A 7,777-nucleotide genomic window follows, 5' to 3' on the forward strand; every position below is an offset into this window, starting at 1 on the left:
CCAAGTGAGCATGGGAGTGCTGGGCTGGGGAGGAATGTGCGAGTGTCTGTGAGTGTGCATCAGAAAGACAAATAGAAGCGCTTTCTGTTTATCCATTGTTTTGTGTTATCTTCTTCCTTTCTGCCCTCCATTTTTCTGGTTTCTAGCTGGGCCCTGCCTCAAAAGAACGACACATCTGGCAGGTCTGTCAAGCAAAACGGAGGTTTGATGGCTTATCCTTCAGGTATACTCCCTTTTAAGCAAATCCAATTCACGAAAAGTTTCAAATGTGCAAAACAAATAAATCAGGAAGAATATAAACTTTAAAGTGACTACCTATGGGAGTCTTTAAAGAATTCATATTTAAAATTTCAGCAAAAATTCAATGCTCACAGAACGCTTACTATCAAAGAATTGGTGAAAGTGAGAATCTATTGGGTGGTAGAAGTTGAGGTACCCAGACTTATCAAAGGAGATGCTCTCAGCCATGACAGTCTCGTGCTATTCTTGCACCCTGGAAAGAGGACCCTTTCCCTGCCTCAGGGCCCGTGCTTAGGAGGATTCTACATATCACAAACTCCAAAATATACAGTGTTTTCTGTCTTTCTGTCTAAATCTGTCTCCCGCTGTCTCTGTCTCTGTCCATCTGTCTTCCTCTGGTTTGATAACCAATTGAATGAAGAGGAATTACAGGAGAGGGTCACTTGGGCTGAAAGGGACCCCCTAGACCAAGGAAGAGTGAGAAAACCACAGCCTCTGTCCTGGGAAACCAGAGAAAGCGGGTCGGATTAATTTACTTATTTGGGGGTTAGCTTCATTAAATTCACCCTTTTTAAAGGTATTTGGTTTGATGAGTTTTGACAAATGTATGCAGCTGTGAAACCACCAACACAATCAAGACATAGAATACTTTCATCACCCAGTCAAATCCCCTTAGGTCCCATTGCAGCTAATCCCCTCTGCCCTTCCTGCTCTGGCAACCCCTGATCTGTCTTCTCTCCCCATAGCTCCTCTTTTCTAGAATGTCATAAAGGTGGAACCGTGTAGTATGCAGCCTTCTGTGCCTGGCTTATTTTACTTAACATAAAATGCTTTTGAGATACATCTAAGTTGTTGCATATAGTAGTTTTCTTCTTTTAATTACTGAGCGGTGTTCTGTTGTATGGATGTACCACATTTTGTTTTACCGTTTACCAGTTGAAGGAAATTGGGTTGCTTCCAGAAGCCCTGCTTTGTTGACAGTCACTTCAAATCACCCAGCGTAGGTATATAGCCAGAGACGTTTCCACAAGATAACTATGCGCTTTCCCTTCTCTCTACGCGGGTGATGTAGTTTGGGGAGGTGCTTAGAATTGCCTGGAAATCCTGAGTCGGCAAAATGACACGCAGGGAGGGGAATCTGCTTGCCTCAGCTTCCCGGGAGACCTTGATTGTGTCCATCCGTTTCAGTCCCGAGGGTCTAGTCACCAGTTGGGAGTCCTGGGCCCAGGTCCAGCTTCTACCCCATCCTGGCTCACAGGCTCACAGGTGGTCGGGCTGACCCAGGGAAGAGCTCACCTCCTTTAGCCTCTGGGATGCAAGGGTGGTGCTTGGGAATAGGTTGCGAGGCCCAGCTAGGAAAGCAGGCCCGTTGGGGGAACAGCTTCGCTGAGTTTCTACATGTTTAGCCAGCTGGTGTATGGGGTGTATGGGCCTCCGTTTGCACTCTCGCTCCAGGCCTGCTCCTGCTGGTAGCTGGGGAGGCCAGCTGGGAGCCTCTTCCCACACTCCCGCCAGCAAATGGCACCGGTGGCCCTCTAGCGGTTCAGACGAATAAATTCTGTGTCTAAAAGCACCTGCTCTGCCCCCAGAGTGTAGCTTGTGTGCTGGGAGGATCTTACCTCATTGTTCCATCTGGTCCCCTGACTGACGGCAGCTGTCGGGCCAGGAGAAAACAACCCGTGCTTGGCAGTCCTCCCCGGCGTCCCCAATCCGCTGCCTCTCCAACCCCCTCACAGTAGCTGTTTCCTCCTTGCCATCCTGAGCCCTACCACACGCCCCAGCCTCTGCAGATACCTCCACCTCCTACTCAGTGGGGAAAAGAAACACCACAGGGCCAGGTTTGCTCGGCCTCCTCCCTGCTCCCTGCACGTTTCTTCCTGTCTCTACCTCAGGGGCCCCTGACATTTTGTTCTGGATCCTCTTCCCTCTTGACTCTCCGACGGATTCACCTTCCCCTCTCTCTCCACATAAATGACTCCCACATCTACGTCTGCAGATCCACAGGCCCCAGCCACCGTCGTGTCCTCACCTCCTCCCATCTCCACGCGGTCACAAAATCCTGTCCAGTTTACCTTCTGTGGATTCCTTGAAGCCTCCCTTTCTGCCAGCCCCCCCCCCCCCCCCCCGTGCCTCTGCTCATGTCCTCAGGGTATCCTCCCCCAGGCCTCCAGCCTTCTCTCTCTCCTCAGCAATCCAGAAGCCTTCCTGTGTTCAGAGTGTTCTTTCTAAACCACAGCTGTGATTGTGTCACTTCCTTGATGTAAACCCTTCTAGTTCATTTCTCAGGTTCGGAGTGTTCTGAACAAAATCCAGATTTCCCAGACCATGACACACGTCCCTGCTGAGGTAGCGCGCTGTGCCTCGGGCCTCGGGGTGCAGTTGTGCAGCGTGTGCACGGAGCCATGCAGCCAAGGGGGTGCCCACACGCAGGTAGAGAAGGGGGCATGGGGAGGCCCCAGGCTCACAGAGGGGCCCACAGGCCTCAGCTCCTTCTGCTTCCCCAACTCCCTCACCCTCAACTCTAGTCCCCTGCAAATCGCTGATAATTCTTCAAAATCAGCAGGCTGTTTCCGGCCAGGAGTAATCCTCCTACCTCCCCCCCCCCTGCCCCCGTGAGTCTCCTCCTCATCTTTGCTATCAGCTCAGATGTCTCCTGGGGGGAAGTTGGGGGGAGGAGAGGGTCTCCTCTGACCACATCGCCTCTTCCCATAAGGCTAGACACTCTCTGCCGAGCTCCCGCAACTCTCCATCCTTGCCACTACCCCAGTCCTCGGTATCCTCAGTCGTCATTGCCTCTCCACGTTTCTCTTCCTCTTTAGACCGTGAACTCCTTGAGGTCAAAGGCTGTGTCTTGTCCAGTGCAGATGTTTGTGGTTACATGGATGTTTATTGTGCACCTACTAAGCCCGTTCCATCACTGCAGCAGTCCTCAGCCAGAAATGCTAAATGAGAAGTTATAGGTCAGGAAGCTAAAGTTCAGAGGGATGAAGTAACTGGCCCATTATCACAGAGACACGAGCGACAGAGCGCAGGTTCAAACCCGGGCTGCCCACTCTCTTTCTGCTCCACCCACTTCCTTACCAGGCAAGATACCATAGCTTCCAGTTTTGAGCCACAGACAGGGGTCATGAGCCTCCACCTGTGCTGATTCCAGCTGCTACTTTAACTCAGCACTAACCTGTCACTGCTGCTGGCAATGCCCTCTCGCAAAGGGAAGCCCCAGTCAGGCAGGGCTGGGTTCTTCAAATGTTTTCATCAGCTCTGTGGAGTTGTGGGCTGGCTTGTTTCTGGTGGACAGAGTTTTTTTTTCCTGCCGTTGTATAAACACTGGCGTAGACTTTCCTGTTTCTAAACGAAAAATGGTTGATATTTTAATAAACTTAAATATGATTTTAAATATCATATAAAGCGATGATAGTATGAGATGCAAAGCCCCCGGGGTGCGATTAGCAATTTGGCATTTCCATTTCTGATGGGAATATTAATGGCATTCTAGAAACAGTGTCATTATGATTAAGACATTGCAACTGTAGAAACTTAGAAGTGTGAACTGCAGCATAGGAATAAATGCCAATGTCCCACCAGGGCCAGTTGTGTATGTCAGTTTCATTGGCTCCCCCTTCACAGCTGAAGTTCTAACCTCATTGCAAGGAGCACCAAGAGGTTTCCTAAGATCAAAGACTATCTGAGCTGCTGGGGATGCTAGAGCATCTAGTCCATTACACTGCCTTGCAGAAGAGGAAACTGTGGTCCAGAGAGCATGCATGCCTTGCCCAAGGTCACCAAGTTCATCAGGGGCACAGCCAGGAGTAGGATCCAGGTCTTTCTCCCCAGACCAGCACTCTCTGTCTTATACCATGCTGCCCCTATGTGCCTGTCTCTGAGCTGCAGTTTTCCCCTCTATAAAATGATGCCTTAGTCAGTTTGGGCTGCTGTAACAAATTACCTTAGACTGGGTAGCCTAAACAGCAAACATTTATTTCTCACAGTTCTGGAGGCTGGGAAGTCCAAGGTCAAGGCATGGGCAGATTTGGTTTCTGGTGAGAGCCCGCTTCCTGGGATGCAGACGGCCATCTTTTTGTGTCCTCACAGGCGGAGAGCAGAAAGGAAGTCTCTGTTCCTGTTCCTGAGGGCTCTGCCCTCACAACCTAATTTTTTGTTTTATAGTTTATCCTGACAGATAATTTTATTTTATATTTATTTATTTATGTATGTATTTATTTATATTTATTTTGGCTGCACTGGGTCTTAGTTGCGGCACACGGGATCTTCATTGCGGCATGCGGGCTTCTTAGTTGCCGCATGCAACCTCTTAGTTGCGGCATGCGGGATCTAGTTCCCCAACCAGGGATTGAACCTGGGCCCTCTGCATTGGGAGCACAGAGTCTTATCCACTGGACCACTAGGGAAGTCCCCTGACAGATAATTTTAATAATATCTTAAGCCTTGACCCAATTGAAATCTGAGTAATTTGTATATGCCATAGGTAATTAAACGTTTCTAGGTTTTAACAAGACTTTGTATAACTCTTGGAAAAAGAGCCTGGTGTCTTTGGAGACACACTGATGTGAAACTTTTTCTTTTTTTCAGTTATATATATTTTTTCAGATTATTTTCCATTATAGATTATTACAAGATATTGAATATAGTTCCCTGTGCTATACAGTAAATCCTTATTGCTTCTCTACATTATGGATAGTAGTTTGTATCTGTTAATCCCACACTCCTAATTTATCTCTCCCCCCTTTCTTTTCCCTTTGGTAACCATAAGTTTGTTTTCTATGTCTGTCAGTCTGTTCCTGTTTTGTGTATAGATTCATTTGTATTACTTTTTAGACTCCACATATAAGTGATATCATATAATATATCAACTTACTTCACTAAGTATAGTATTCTCTAGGTTCATCCATGTTGCTGCAAATGGCAATATTTCATTCCTTTTTATGCCAGAGTAATATTCCATTGTATATATGTACCACATCTTCTTTATCCATTCTGTTGATGGACATCTAAGTTGCTTCCGTGTCTTGGCTATTGTAAATAGTGCTACTATGAACATTGGGGTGCATGTATCTTTTCAAATTAGAGTTTCTGTCTTTTCCAGATATAAACCCAAGAGTGGGATTGCTGGATCATATGGTAGTTCTATTTGTAGTTTTTTAAGGAGCCTCCATATTATTTTCCATAGTGGCTGCACCAGTTTACATTCCCACCAACAGTGTAAGAGGGTTCCCTTTTCTCCTCACCCTCTCCGGCATCTGTTATTTGTAGGCTTTTTTTTTTTTTTTTTTTTTTTTATTTGTAGGCTTTTTGATGATGGCCATTCTGACTGGTGTGAGGTGATACCTCATTGTCATTTTGATTTGCATTTCTCTAATAATTAGTGATGTTGAGTATCTTTTCATGTTGGCCATCTATATGCCTTCTTTGGAGAAATGTTTATTTAGGTCTTCTGCCCATTTTTTGATTGGGTTGTTTGTTTTTTTGATATTGAATCTTCATAACCTAATTATGTCCTAAAGGCCCCACCTCTGAATGCTACCACACTGGGGATTAAGCATCAATATATGAATTTGCAGGGGGCACACAAATGTTCAGTCCATAGCAAATGGAAATTTAAAATAATTCTTAGATTTCAGGGTTGTGAGGATTAAATGGGATAGTGTATGTGAGTTGCTTTGTAAATTGCAGGTATAACACAAATGCTGGGAGGCAGTGGAGAGGAAAAGCATGCGTTTTAGAGACCAGCCTGGTTGGAATCCTTGCTTCCCACCTGCTTCTTTAAGCCCCAATTCCTATAAAATAGGATGATCCCATCTCCTGCATAAAGCTGTTATGAGATTTAAATGAGATATTTCATGTAAATTTATACTTCTCTGTCAAAATATTAACTAGTAAATTCTCTGTCAAAGATAAAGAATATTAATTCTCTGTGTTTCATATGCTGCCCACCTTTTGAAGGGAGCACTGAAATCAGGCATTTGGGAATATTGCTAGAAATAGAAGAATGTTGTTTTTAACAGGAATTGGCCCAAATTAAACACATAGAGACTTTCCTTATCCAAGAGTGCCTACCATTTCCAAGGTGTCAGTGAAGCTTAGTGGAGAATAGGCAGAAATGACTTCTCATGAGGTTGACAAGATGTCAAGGGCTGGCTGTCAGAACGAAGGCCTGTTGCTTCAGTGTTCAAAGGACTAGGTTGTGCTATTTACGGGAGCCTTATTTGCTTATTGTAAGGAAACCCTCAAGGCTGCCATATTTACAGCCAGAGCAGATTAGCCCCTCAGGGCTGCCGTGTGAAGGGGAGGGGACTGCTAACTCTCTAGTTAGCTTTTCTCCTCTGCTATAATGGAGGATGGTATCAGTAAGAGATGCTCGACCAGATTTCACATTTTTTCCAACTTGTTTTTAGGCCCTCGGTGTCCTGCTTTCCTGTTCTTACCCCCCCCCCTTTTTTTTTTAACTTTTTAAGGTGGTGCATGTGTGCAAAAGCTGCACACAGTACAGAATGCGGTTCCGTCTCCTCTCAGCCCTCCTCTACCCTGACACCCTCCCTACCAGCGGGCAGCCACCAATGCCGTATTCTCATCTCTCTCTTCAGGGATATGCTTTTCATTCTGTTCTATTTATTCAATTAAGAAATACCCATTGAGGCCTTTTCCCCGGGAGCGTGGCCCACGGCGGCCGTGGGGCGCCACCTTCGGCTGGGCGGCTTCCGGTGGGATAAGCGCTCCGCAGGGTCTGCCTGGCCCCCGACTGAGAGCGCGGCCTGCGTCCCGGAGGGGCGGGCGGAGGGGACTGCCGGCGAGGGGCGCCCGAGTCAGGCACCGGAGATCATACTGGTCCCAAGTTTGACATCAGTATGCTGGTTTCACTTCTGAGGCAAGAGACATTTGTGTCATTGAGGTTCCTCCAGAAATGAAATATACAGATAACTTTGTAATTGGTAGTGGAACTTCCACTCGACACATACATGCCATGGCCTACTACATTGTGAAAATGTACAAACACCTGAAATGTAAAAGTGAGCCTCATGTTAACATCGAAGGGAAGGACACTGCTGGCTGGCTCTTTGTGGACTTTGGCAGCATGGTGATTCATTCGATGCTTCCGGAAACCAGAGAAACCTATGAATTAGAGAAATTACGGACCCTACATTCTTATGATGACCAGTTAGCTCAGATAGCACCTGAGACCTTACCTGAAGACTTCATCCCTGGAATAGAAGATGACACTTCACCTCTGGCTCTTGTGGAGTTTAAATGGGAATAAAATGACATGAACTGCTTTAGTCAAAAAAAAAGAAAAAGGAAAGAAATCCTCATTGAGTGCCTGTTCTAGGTATTGCGGATAGAGCAGTGACTAAAAACAGAAGTCGAAAATTCTGTCCTTAAAGAGCTTACGTTCAGATGGTACTTCCATTTACCTTTGTGCCTGCACTCTATGTTTTTTTTTTTTTTTTTTTTTTTTGCGGTACGCAGGCCTCTCACTGTTGTGGCCTCTGAGCACAGGCTCCGGACATGCAGGCCCAGCGGC

General features: G+C 46.4%; 1 pseudogene; it reads left to right on the forward strand.

Moving 5' to 3' along the window:
• Positions 1 to 10: 10 nt before the first annotated feature.
• Positions 11 to 7,513, forward strand: LOC114890305 (annotated as a pseudogene).
• The last annotated feature ends 264 nt before the right edge of the window (positions 7,514 to 7,777 follow it).

This window comes from Monodon monoceros, unplaced genomic scaffold (assembly GCF_005190385.1).
Source record: "Monodon monoceros isolate NGI ecotype Baffin Bay Population unplaced genomic scaffold, NGI_Narwhal_1 Super_Scaffold_11, whole genome shotgun sequence".
Taxonomy (NCBI): domain Eukaryota; kingdom Metazoa; phylum Chordata; class Mammalia; order Artiodactyla; family Monodontidae; genus Monodon; species Monodon monoceros.